Source organism: Protopterus annectens, chromosome 13.part0 (genome assembly GCF_019279795.1).
Source record: "Protopterus annectens isolate FY-2018-M chromosome 13.part0, PAN1.0, whole genome shotgun sequence".
Classification (NCBI taxonomy): Eukaryota; Metazoa; Chordata; order Ceratodontiformes; family Protopteridae; genus Protopterus; species Protopterus annectens.
In genome coordinates, this window is record NC_056747.1 from 521,883,937 (window position 1) to 521,897,221 (window position 13,285).

Here is a 13,285-nt window from a genome sequence, read left to right on the forward strand (position 1 = left end):
GAACCTTTTCCAGTAAGCAGTGAAACAAAAGATTTGAACCAATAATGACACGGCTATCCATTTCAGAACAATTCAACCATAAAAGGCCACTCAGATTGCTGTCATTATCTACCAATAACAGTGAATGTACACAATCTCTACAGACGTAAGTCATCTGAATAATTCCCCATTAGAGAGATCTGTAACTAATGAAGTGGTTGCTGCTGGCAAACATCTTTGCATTTCAGTGCTTCATCTACAGATTCAATGCCTGCTGCCTTCAAGAATAAATTGTACAAGTTATACTAAAAAATGGCATTATGATGCTATGCAATAGGGAATGGCTGACAAACTGATAACAAGTTCATAGTTACTAGGCATCTTATCCAAAGGGGGATACACTCAGGGCTGCAGCACCCATATCACACACTTATCTACTGTGCAGTGGGCAGAAAACAGGTCCTAGCAGATGTAGTCATCAAATCAAGTAATCTAAAGTTAAAACTTATGAATAATTAATACTTTTAATAATATACAGTCTTTGATATTTGAGGAGTGTGGTGAGTCAGTCATAAGACCTATGCCTCGCAGCTACATGTCGGATCTCTGGTCAACTCTCTCTGTAGAGTTTTCCTTTCACCCCATAAAATATGTTAGTTGATTGCTTCTAATATATAATAATATTCCAACACACGTGTGTGTGTGTGTGTGTGTTTGTGTGTGTGTATATATATATATATATATATATATATATATATATATATATATAGATATATAGATATATAGATAGATATAAGTGTTAGTGTGAATACTAGTTTTGTTGACATGTTAGAGATGTGTTTGGGTGTGGAATTTGATCATAAGCACTCTCTGCCGAGTGCTGTGTATATCAAAAACAGGAAGATCAGTGTTAAGGGAAGAGGGATGCATACCTCTCCATCTCTTGGCATAAGAATTCTGGACAAAGTCAAAGATAATGGATGGACAAATCTCTAAATTCAGGGACAAATTTCAGATATTACTCATTTTGGTAAACAAAACAGTTTTACTTACTGTATAGCAGATGCATCCCTCCAGTCAGACATTGTAAGGGATCTGGGTACTGACGTTGATAATTCCTTATCAAATGACCATCATGTCTCCACAATAGTATGGAAAGCCTTTCAGTGGCCCATCTAATTTCCAAAAGCATATCTAGTAGATCCAAAGAAGTTTTGTTTCTTTATCTTTGTTTACTGGGAAAGTCCAACTGGGTAATGACCATTTTCAGCAGAGGCCCAAGGAGAAAAGCTTCATTTGTTTACATTGCATTATACTTTGATCCAGTTAAACACAGAGTAATTGTATTTCTATTTACAATTATACAATATACATGCTAAGATACTACTGAGGTAGAAGTTACTAAAGAGAAAGCCCATGTGTAGTTTAGTGGATTGCACAGGCAGCAGTTCTTCTGTGTGTCTTTCGGCTTTTCCCGGTTAGGGCTCACCACAGCAGAACTCTGGTCCGCTAATGATTGGTAGTGGATTTTTACATACCGGCTTACCAGCCCTAATGCACAACCTTCAACGAAGGCATGCCCCATTCACATATGCCTCCACACAGAAGACGCTCTAGCTGAGAATCGAACGGGACAACGTCTTGCTATGAGTCGACAACGCTACCGTAGCACCACCACCGCAGTATAGGCAGCAGTTATGTATAAAAATTATTTTGTCATCTCAGTGGGAGGCTGAGAGTAATCTGTTTAATGAGAGTATTGGGAGAGTATTGTACGATGAGCACATAGTCTTAATTCCCCATTGCTTATATCTTATCAAACCCATTATAGAGTATATCTCACTTTTTGGCATGCATTTATCTAAACGTATCTCATAACTTGAGAAACTTCAGTGATGCATAACTAAAAGGATCCGTGGCTTAAAAAAAAAATTAAAAAATCTTTTTTCAGCCCAATGATGAATTCAACATTATTTGATCTTGTGATGCTTCACAGAACTAATGGTACATCAAATACTGTTTTTTTAAAGGAACCAAACCCTCATCAGGAGATTTATAAGACACATTGGTATGATAGTCATACCCTAACATATCCCCACATGTCCCTCACCTGTGGAACAAACTTCCACTACATGTCACCCCTGCCACCTTCAGGGTAAACCTAGATAAATTTGGTGAGCAACCTCAGATTCTCTCCCAGTTTAGCTTGTTTTGCCCTCTGAGGCTAGAGGGACATTTTGAATATTTTTTTTTTTTAACAAGGCTTGTACTGTTCTGCAGAACGATTGCCTAGTACTTGCCTATGAACCTAGCAGTATGCATTTTTGAAGGCTATGAAGTCTGAAACTCAGATGTCTGTCATTATTTAGTGACTGCAATCATCTGTGATTTGCCAGAAAATCACTCGTTTTATGAGGCGTGGACCAAAAATGAGACAAAAATCTGGACATTCTGTGAAATTCTACACAGGTGAGAGGTATGGGAGTGTGTATGTGAGTGTTTGATGGACAGGGATAAAGTAAGGGCTAGGTAAATGGGATAGTTTTAATGTGCTTGTTTGGTGTGTGTGGTTGTGTGTGTGTGGTTGTGTGTGTGTGTGTGTGTGTGTGTATGTGTGTGTGTGTGTGTGTGTGTGTGTGTGTGTGTGTGTGTGTGTGTGTGTGTGTGCGCGTTTCAAACACCTTTATTGAATTACCACTTGGGACCTAGGCAAATTTACATTCGTATAAAAGTAATCTAACTATATTAACGTAACAAACTTACTTCACATATATTGCTATCTAAGCAAAATGACATACAATTCCTGCCTTTATTTTTAAACAAGACACATCTTTATTAAAACGTCACATACTACATAGGGAATCATACATTATATAAATGAAAACAAACCATACTGACAGAATCCTAGTTGCAACCATTTTACATGACAAACCATACTGACACACTCCCAGTTGCAAACATTATACATCACTTATCTCTGTATGTGTGTTTGAGTGTTTTGTTGAGTGATACTATCATGGAAAGCGTTTGTAAGCTAATATGTAGGATTAGGTGTTGGGTTGGGCTAAAAAGACATGAGTAAGGTGGGCCAGGGAGGAATTCTGCTAATCCTAACCTTAATCCTATACATAACCTTATGACAAATCCTTTACCTAAACAGAACCCTAATTCTGACAAATTATGCCTGCAGGTACTGCTAGGGTGTGGGTAAACTGATCACAGAGGGAAACTGTTTTCTGTTTTTAATCTTCTTTTTATACATAAGTTGATGTGATGACACCAGTCTAGTTTGTTTTGATGCTTTTCTACATAAAATAAATGTCCTAGAAGCTGAGAGTGTATACATATTTGTGTATATATAATTATGTATGTGTGTGTATGTATGTATAAGTTGACACATGTGACTATGTAAATTGTACTGCTTGTTGTGTGGAAGGCAGTTTGTGGTAATGCGGGAGCTGTAAGTTTCTATGCATGTGTATGTACGAGTGTGCATTTGTGTGGTTATGGGGTTAGGCTAAGGGTTAGGCAAGGGGATAGATTTAGTATATGTGGGTTAGGGTTAGAGTTGGGCTCAAATAAGAGGATAGAATTTGATTTCAGCAGAATCCAGCCAGCAAGACTGAATGTCTTAAGAAGACTTCAAATCCATCACGGTAAGCATCAGGGTAACAGCACAGTGCTTTAGCACCTTAAAATAAATTTTGCAGTGGCGAGCCAGCCAGTCCCCTATCATGGTTTGTAAGGCCTAAAAATTATTCATATTAATACCAGAATCCATTGCCATAAAACACTCCGGTTATAAACATGGGTTTCTTCATTGCAACCCACTGTCCTTGCAATCTCCAAAGCATGGTTGAAACCACATGTACAAGGCAGAGCTTGTATTTCCTGGCTATTAAGTAAAATGGACATGGTAAGAGTTCTAGTTAATTCACTGTTTTTTCTCATATATCACGTAAACCAAAGCTTACCATTTTATTTATTCTTTTAATTTTAAGGAAACATTACTGATGGTTAACAGTAATGCTTCATTTTGTCAATGATAAGGAAGCATTAGTGGTAACTATACTACACTGAAAACCAAACAGCTGTGCATATGATATGCATACCTTAAACCTAAGACATCCAAAAAGCTAATGCAAATTAGTCGTTCTAGAGAACTCTTCCTTTTAGATGACTTTGATGGAACAAATTTTCAAGTGAATTCATAATTTCTAAGGTATCTGCCATGGAATTTACTCATCTTATTACTATACCAACTCAGAATGAAACATGTATAAATATACTTGGTTTAGTTTATAAGTTGTGTAATTTATTAAATAATACTATGCCTAACCAAATCAATGACTGCCTGACAACTTTCAGGGTCCCTGTTGAAATGTCTGTACTCATAACAGCAACTGTCAACAGATTAAAAAAAAATATGGAAGAAGGAATCTTTAACGTTGTTCTCCTAAAACTTGTTTTTTTGCAGGTGCCAAGCTCCCTGCTCCCCCAAACTTGTATATACCAATCTCCATAACCCAGAGAAAAAGGAATATTCTAAGAAATGGCCATCTTAGACTTATAAATACAACTCCATTTAGTCATTCAGTCGCAATATTTTGGGATTCATGGGTACCAACATTTCAAATGGTTACCCAACTTTCACAGTCTGGAAAGATAAGCCACCACCTTTGGTACCCTAAAACTCTCAATATCCATGGTATCATGACCCTAGTAAAAGATGCGGTAGGAAATCAAATTGACTGTATGGACTGGAGGCACCTGGATTTGGATCAAGATGCTAACACTTCTCTGGGCAGCCCTTCTCATTAACTTGCTGCCATCAAGTTTCCAAATTTCTGCAAATCTTTTATATTCTACTAGACAAACCCTTGCAACTACATTTTTATTACCCTCTTTCCTTTATGGTGCCCCTCTCCTCACTAATATCTGAAATTCTACAAAATCCAAACTTGCTATGTGTTACAACAGAATAGCAAAATTTGCCACCAATGCCACATTCTCATCCCACCATTGTAAGTCACTGAAACAATTAGGGTGGCTGGAACTACCCCACCATCTCTCATTCACCCAACTAACTACTGTGCACAAAATAATCTACAGACCCACAGACTGTCCTGCTCTCTCAACTCTACTTGCCAAATACCATTCCAGCAGGCATATAAGATCTGAAAATCATCTACTTCTAAAAGTAGATAAGCCCACCTTACCTGCTGGTCAACTCCTCTATGCCTTCACCGTCGCCAAACTATGGAACTCACTTCCACATTCTATAAGAAACACAGGCAGCACCACTACCTTCAAACAAATGCTGAAAAATCATCTCAACTCTTCTGGCTGTATTCCTGCTTTGTAACCTAACCTCTTCACTCTCCTTATATGATTACTAAACTCCTATGTCTTTTGCTACTAGTGACTGATGATATTTTTTCCATATTTATTTTTATCTTCACTTGTTGATTCTGGTACAATAATACTGATCTCTGTTTATACCACTCTGAATTCATTGAATTCATTGAATTCTGCTTTAATGTATATTTTCTGTATATATTGCTGTAATCAAAAAAACTACATTCCTGTTTTTATGGATATATTCTGTATATGTTACTATATTTACTATCTGTAACACTGTTTCTGCTTCTGTACTACTTAATGTTTATATTTTTTCTGTATCTTGTTGGAGCTTTTCTCCCTGGGCCTCCACTGAAAATGGGCTCTTTTAGGCCCAGTGGACATATCCCAGTAAACAAATACAATAAATAAATAAAATAAATAAATATTATGTCGGTCAACAAGATGTGCCTGATAGCAATTGCTCCAAAAAACATTTCTTTCCATTATATTTTTAGCTTTAAACCTTCATGACCAGCATTAAGAAGCTATTATTAAAGCTGAAAAAACATGGCTTACCTTCTACTGACTTTCTACCTACAGCTTATTGAAAACAAATCCCTATTCAGTCTTTCTTTAACAAAATCCATTAGCAGGAATCTTCAAGAAGTATCTTTACCCCACTTTTGGAAAGAGGGTAATACCATATCCTTGCATGACAGTGGTGATAGTCAATGTAGAGAACAGAAGAGCCATCAAAATATTTAGCAGAGTATCTGAAATACTGGAGAGGATTGGAGAGATACCAAGCACAACTCTAATTTGCTATGGGTTTCACGCAGAGCACAATACTTAGTGTCTTGACAAAGCTTGCTGACCCTGTTGGATCACACAAAGATAGACTTATTTCTGTAAGGCTATGCCCTTGTCCTAATCCAGACTAACTCTAATCATCACTCGTGTGCACATGGAGGATGTCAGCCTATACTTTGTTTCTTAACTTATATATCCTATGACCTCCTTGGATCTACTACCAGGTTAGCCTACTAGGCATTCCATACCCTATCATTCTTAAAAAGGCTGTCTAGAATTTTCCATCTGAGTACAAATGTAATAATTTGTGTATATCTGTTGGGTTTCTTTACATCTGTGTACAAATCTTTTTATTTGTGTTTATTTTGTGTTTTAAACTGTAAAAAATATAACAGTTTGTTGAATGTGTTTTTTGGACCTTTTCTCCCTGGGCCTCCACTGAAAATGGACATGTATCCAATTGGACTATCCCGGTAAGAAAATGTAAAATAAATAAAATAATTTCTGCAGCTGCATATCTTAGATTTCTCCAAAGGCTTTGATATTGTAAATCATAGATTCATAGAATGATACTAGGTGAATGACCTCCCCTGGGGGGGTCTTTCTAAACCTAGCCAAGTTTTCCCAAATGAATAATGATCTGTATCCAAATAGGACATTGAGAGCCAGGCATTTCTAAGCTACCTCTGTCCATAAAGAGACATGGGTGTCAGGACTCATGTAAATTTCCTGTTCTCCATCCATTGGTATAGGTTGCACTTAAAGTGGGTAATACATGAACTCAGCTTCACATGGATGGGAAGCCTGTTCCATAGGAGGGGGCAATCACTGGGAAACACATCTGTCTCTCCAGCATGTTCCGTTCAAGTCACAGACATAATTTAGGTCCCTAGATCTTGCATTTCTGGTACTGTTTGATGTACAAAGATGTAGGATATTCATAAGTGTGGGGTTTACAGATGCCTTGTAACTGGTCATACATCACCCCTCAGCATTCTATAGAGGACTGAGTAGAGGGAAAATTGCTTTAACTCTGTCTGCATAAGGCAGGTTTGTTGCACCTTGTGTTCTTTTTGTAAGGAACATCTGAGGTCACTCTAGTTGCTGCATATGCCTGGTCAGGTACTTACCAAAGGGAGCATTGTACTCTGGTCTGATAAAGGTGGCGTACAGTGGGATAGTGACCTCTTTGGACCTAATTGCCATGCCTTTACTTATAAGTTGTGCAACATAAAAGGATTTCCTCACCACTGTGGCCAGGTGGTGGTTGAAGGTAAGACTACTGTCTGCGTGCATACTTAGATCCCTTGCCACTGGGTCGACTCTTAGGGTTTTATTATCAACATGGTAATTAGCTAGGATGGATAACTTCCCTAAGGGTACAATTATGTATTCTTACAACTGAGTTTAAAACCATTGCTTTGTTACCATTTGTGAGTCATAGATAGACCTTCTTGAAGAATGTTGGTGTTTGTAGGGGAGTCGATGACAACCCCCAGCTTGCAATCATCTGCAAACTTACTTGGCCATAAACCTTGAGTATTTGCTTCCATTTTCAACAGATGCCAAAAAGGAGCAGGCCCAGTACCGAACCTTGGGGGACTCCAATAGTGAGTGGCCTCTTGGTGGAGGGGCCTCACCTATTTTGACCTCCTGGTCCTATCAGTGAGCCAGTTGGCTATCCAGTGGGTGATAAAGGGTTTATACCTAAATTAGTGAGCTTGTCTATAATGCCTGAGGGTGGGGTATTTATCAAAAGCATTGGACAAGATAGAGGTAAGCTGTATGCACAGTCTTACCTTCGTCCAGTGCTTTGGCTAGCCTTTCAAAAAAAGTCCACCAGATTTAATAGGCATGATCTCCCTTTAATAAAGCCAAACTGTGATGGGTCCAGCATTTGCATGTTACCCATGTCCTCCTTTATCATGTCCATGATGATTCTTTACATGGCTGTACATATGAGGCTAGAAAGTCTTATGGGCTGTAGTTACCAGGATCAGTGGTTGGACCTCCTTTGTGCAGGGGAATGACTGCAGCCCCCTGTCCAAGTTATAACACAAGGGATGTTGATCTACAGTCATACAGTGGCTCACTAGACACTTTAACGATCATACATCAACAGTGTGGTGGTAAACCTATTAGTCATATTACTATCAAACACAAGTGCCTTCAGGAGCGATTCTTGGCCTACTACTGTTTAACATGTTTACTAGTGATAGATATAATCAGCCAAAGGTGGTCAAGTTAATGCAGTATGTGGATTTCTTGACATAGTTTCAATCATTTATTGAAATCCTTACACTTATCTCAAAGCTACAAGAGAGTTTAAACTCTTTCACCCAATGCATTAACCAAAGCAATGTAATCCTCAATGAAAAAAGCTGATGTTTCAAAAGTAAGGATGTGTCACCAGCTCATTGAATTCTACCACATCCATTCAATAATAATCAAGACCACTAAATGTAGTAGCATCATGAAACTACTTAGGGCTGCTGTCAACTCTAAACTCAGTATCCAAGAACACACAAATAGACATCCATAGAAAGCTAGGGGGCAGGACCAGAATAAGCCTTGGTCTGAGGCATTAAAGGTATGTAACTATTAGATCAGCCACACTAGTCATATGGTGAATCTGCACCATACCTCTTAGCTGTATAGATTTTTGCCTCATATGTTTGGTGTGTTCCTCCTAAAATCTATACTTTTCTGGCAAATAGCTGGGGATTGAAGTCATTAAATAATAACACACATTAAATAATAAACATTTGAGTTTGACTCCGCATCCTTCAGAAAATTCACACTTATGCAAAATCTGTTATTCTATCAACCTTCTAAGTTTGTAAGGACAATATTTCTATTCTGTGCCTATTTGTCCCACCATCATTTTAGTCTTTGTCCAGGTTTTTTGCTCCAAGAGGTTGAGAGGTATGATTGGCACTCATGTCAGACTGCAAAAACTGCAGAAATCTACTTAGTGAAATGAAATATAAATGTTGAAGAAATAATTTCCTATGTATTTTTTAGCCTGTGTGCATGATGACCATTAAGCCTCCTCTGGACTTGAGCCCATTCATTCATCTGTGATTGGTGTCCCCAGCACTGAAGTGAGAGCTTTCTGGGGGGGGGCATTATTTAGACAGTCATTAAAGTTGTTTATGCCCTTGCTGGCTGGCAAAGAGGTCATGTGTGATAGGCCTGGGCAGAGGATCATGAGACTTGTCATGCCACAGGGACTGTGATGCTTCTGTGCGAGTGTACATTTTCATTCACTTGTGATGAAGGCTGCCTGGGCCACAACTCAAGCATTATTTCTCTGTTCCAACAAAGACTGTCTTAAACTCAGAGTAAATTTAGCATTTAAACAAAACCTGCCAGTTGCATTTGTAAATATGACTGAATAGGGCCCAACTTGCTCCAGTGAGCAGCCTGTTTTTGTGATTAGTGTTTGCTACTCTTCCACAGCAAATGTGCCCCAGCTAATGCTTTTTCCCCATCACTGCTTGGCTTGTTGTATGAATCCGTAAGTTGGTTGTTAATGACAACAGTGAGGGGCTCAAGCAACTTTAACTGAAGCAGGCAACATTTCCCAGCATGTTTGAAAGACGTTTGTGAATTACTTCAGTGCAAGACTGGTGTAAAGAATGTCAGGCTGACGCATGGCAATTTTTCAATGTACATAACTCATTTTTATTATGTTAGAAGAATTTGTGTGTGCATAGCTGACTGAAAATGAGTACTTCTTACTAACATGGTGAAAGTGTGCAAAGTTTAATTTTTTTATGCAAGACTTGTTTAATGCAGGACTAGTGTGCATCACTGATGGTGAATTGGCCGTTTCAACATATTTATTTCGAACATATTGAGAAATGTAATCAGTGGTTCTATAATGAAACATTGTTTCTGCCTTTGAAGAGATAGAAGACATTGTGATTTAAACAGTAATACAGTGTAAAATACCATAAACCTAAGCTTGCAAAACTCTCCTAATTCTTTAATATTTCTAATTTTACTTTTAATTTTTTTTTATATTTCTGTTGTACCCCTAATGTGAGTGTCTCTTACATCACAAGTCTCTCTAGACTACCTCCGATGTCACACATTCAAAAGCATTCATCTTTTCTCTCTTCTCCAAGCCTTATGGCCTCACGTACTGCACTACAGCAATTGTTACAAGACCGTATCTAAAGTATGACACATCAGCAACATAATGTGATATCCTATCATAAGCAGCAACAAAATGCCGTATGATGAACAATAGTAGAAATTCTGTCTTTTGAAGGAAGCAACCCATGAAACTTGGGTTGGAACCCAAGTTAAATGTTCATGACCATGAACTCGGGATCCTGTTCTCTTCCCCTTCCCAAACAAGCTCACTTTGCAGAATCTGTTTTGAAAAATATAAATTTCATGGCAGGTATATGTGTACATATTCTCAGTATGCTAACATCGGGCAGCGAGAAAGCAGAAGCTGGTCACAGGACTGTACCCTCTACTGCTTCCAATAAGTAGCATATGTGTAATTAAACTACATGTGTAATGCCCTTTATACTAGCTTTAGAACTACAGAACCTTCATATTATGCAAAAGTGAATGTTGCAGTCTTGCCACGTGGATGGATGAATTCCTTTCTTCTACTTTACCCTGCATTTACAGACTTCATGTGTGTATAGTTAAGCAATAACTGACAATGTAGGTATGGTATATCAAGATTGGTGTGGTTTAATCACGAGGTTAAAGCCTGCCTTATTAAATAAAGCCAACCGTGGGTAAATCTTAATATACCACAACAAGGAGTTAGTTGTTGCTATTATACAGTGACATTATTTAAGGAAAAAAAAAACTTACGTTCCTTAAATAATGTCTTTGTAAAACAGCCCCGTGCTGTCCTCCTACTGGTGGTACATATCCTGTTGCCTTTTTTGATGTACTGCGCATGAGTATGAGACTTGCGTTCCCATGCATACTCAGTATATCAGTGCTTTGGAAAGGAAACGGAGAAAAGAAGGTCTCTGTTGCTCTGTTTTTCTTTTTAATTAAAAAAAACAAACATTTCAGACAGTTTAGGGGTAGGAGAGAGAGAATGGAGGAAATACAAGGAAAATCAGGTATGTCTCTTTAGTTTTGAATAACGTACCTGATTTTCCTAGTATTTTCTCTGTCCTGTGTCTCTGCTATGTCCAGAGTCTGGATTTCAGATTTTTTTAAATTTATTTTTGTAAAAAAAAAAAAAAAAAAAGTTAGTGTATACCAGTGGAAAAAAGGCTGGGCCACCGGACCTTTTTCCATTGGTATATTCTTGGATTTACAATGGGCACGCTGATTGGGCTGACCAATATGCTCGTTTTGGAATATTAATGGCCAATCATTATATAATCCAGTATAAACCTCATCAATTTTTCAGTTGCTTGTAACCATGTGAAAAACTAGTTGATTAATTCGCCGATAAACTGTGTAGTCCCATTCCATGGCTTTGGTGAGTTGAGGCCTATCTTGTCACTAAATGGGCAGAAAGCAGGGAAACTAATGTTGACCAGGGAACCACCCCATTGCAGGATACACACCCCATTGCAGGATACACACACATTTTCAAGGGTCATTCATTCATGTATGTTACAACTTTAGACTGAATGGAGAGAAGATGAAGTTGGCAAGTAAAAGAGAGTAGTAGTAGTAGTAGTAGTATTAGTAGTAGTATTAGTATTAGTAGTAGTAGTAGTAGTAGTATTAGTATTAGTATTAGTATTAGTATTAGTAGTAGTAGTAGTAGTAGTAGTAGAGTCCTCAAGTCTGGTGACTTATCTTCTCGCGGTGAACCCTGTTTTCACAAAATCTCACCAAGACACTGATATATAGACTGTATTTTATATAGTATATATCGTGGAGGGAGGCAAGTAAAAAATAAAAGATAGTTTGCACAGGTCCTGGAATAAAAAAAAAATCTAAATACTGGTATATGTACTTGTACTAGGGACTGGAAAAATGTCAGTGTGGAATCCTCAAGATGTGGCAACATTCCTTCAACAGGGCTAGGCCGAGCTTAGGAGGATAGCCCCCCTGTAAGAGATGGAAGCAGTAGTCCACAAAAACGGCCCAAAACAAAAGAACCATAAAAATGATGCGAACTATTGAGGATAAGGAAGGAATTGTGTATTGTTACTGTTATACAAGCAGCCCAGCTAGAGGATATTCAGAATGAGGGAAATTAGAGGATAGAAAAATACTTGCATAAGAAAAACTTTCTAAAGCTTCAAATGCAGATTTACAGTCAATAATACACCAGACACAAGCAAAACATTACATAGGTGAAGAAACTTTGGGTAATCTGGCAAAAGAAGCAAAAGTGGAAGTGCAAAAAATAAAGAAGAAAATCCAGAGATTTTTGAGAGGTATAAAAAAGAAACATGGACACGGGAAAGAAAGAGATATGATATGATGCAATTTTATTCAAATGAGAAAAGCAAACTAATCGATATAAAAAATCAGCTCCAAAGATATTTGAAGAGAAATATAGGCAAAGGCACCCAGCTATGGAAAATTTCACAATGCAAAAAATAAGAACACAAAGGGGGATGTAGAAGAGAAGGTTAGTAAGGTAGAATATAAACAAACAGAACTGAAGTTATGGAGTACCTTCAAAGTGAAGGATGTAGTGTAGAAATTCTAATGCAGGTTATATCACTGCCTGGTGGAATAGAGAGTTCCCAAATTAAGGAGAAACAGGTGCAGCAGGAGACATCTGAAGAAGAAATATGGGCATGGTAAAGAAAGAGAGATTTGCTATGGTGCAATATCTATGCAAAGAAGAAAGTAAAACTAATCAATACAAAAACAAGCAGCACCAAATATATTTGAAGAGAAATACAGGCAAAGGTACCCAGATAGTGAAAATTTCACAATACAAAAAATAAGAAACAAAGGGGGCAATTAGAAAAAAGGATTAGTAATTGAATAGCTAAGAAAATAGGAATTGAAGTTATGGATTACCTGTGAAGCGAAGGATTTAGTGTAGAAAATCCGGGTCTATATTAGAACATCGAAAGTTTAATGGTTCGAATCACTAAAGGTCGACCTTTAATGATCGAACCATTAAAATGTTGAATGTTCATAAAAAAATAAATTAAAAAAAAATCTAAAGGGTGTGGGCAGGGGGCAA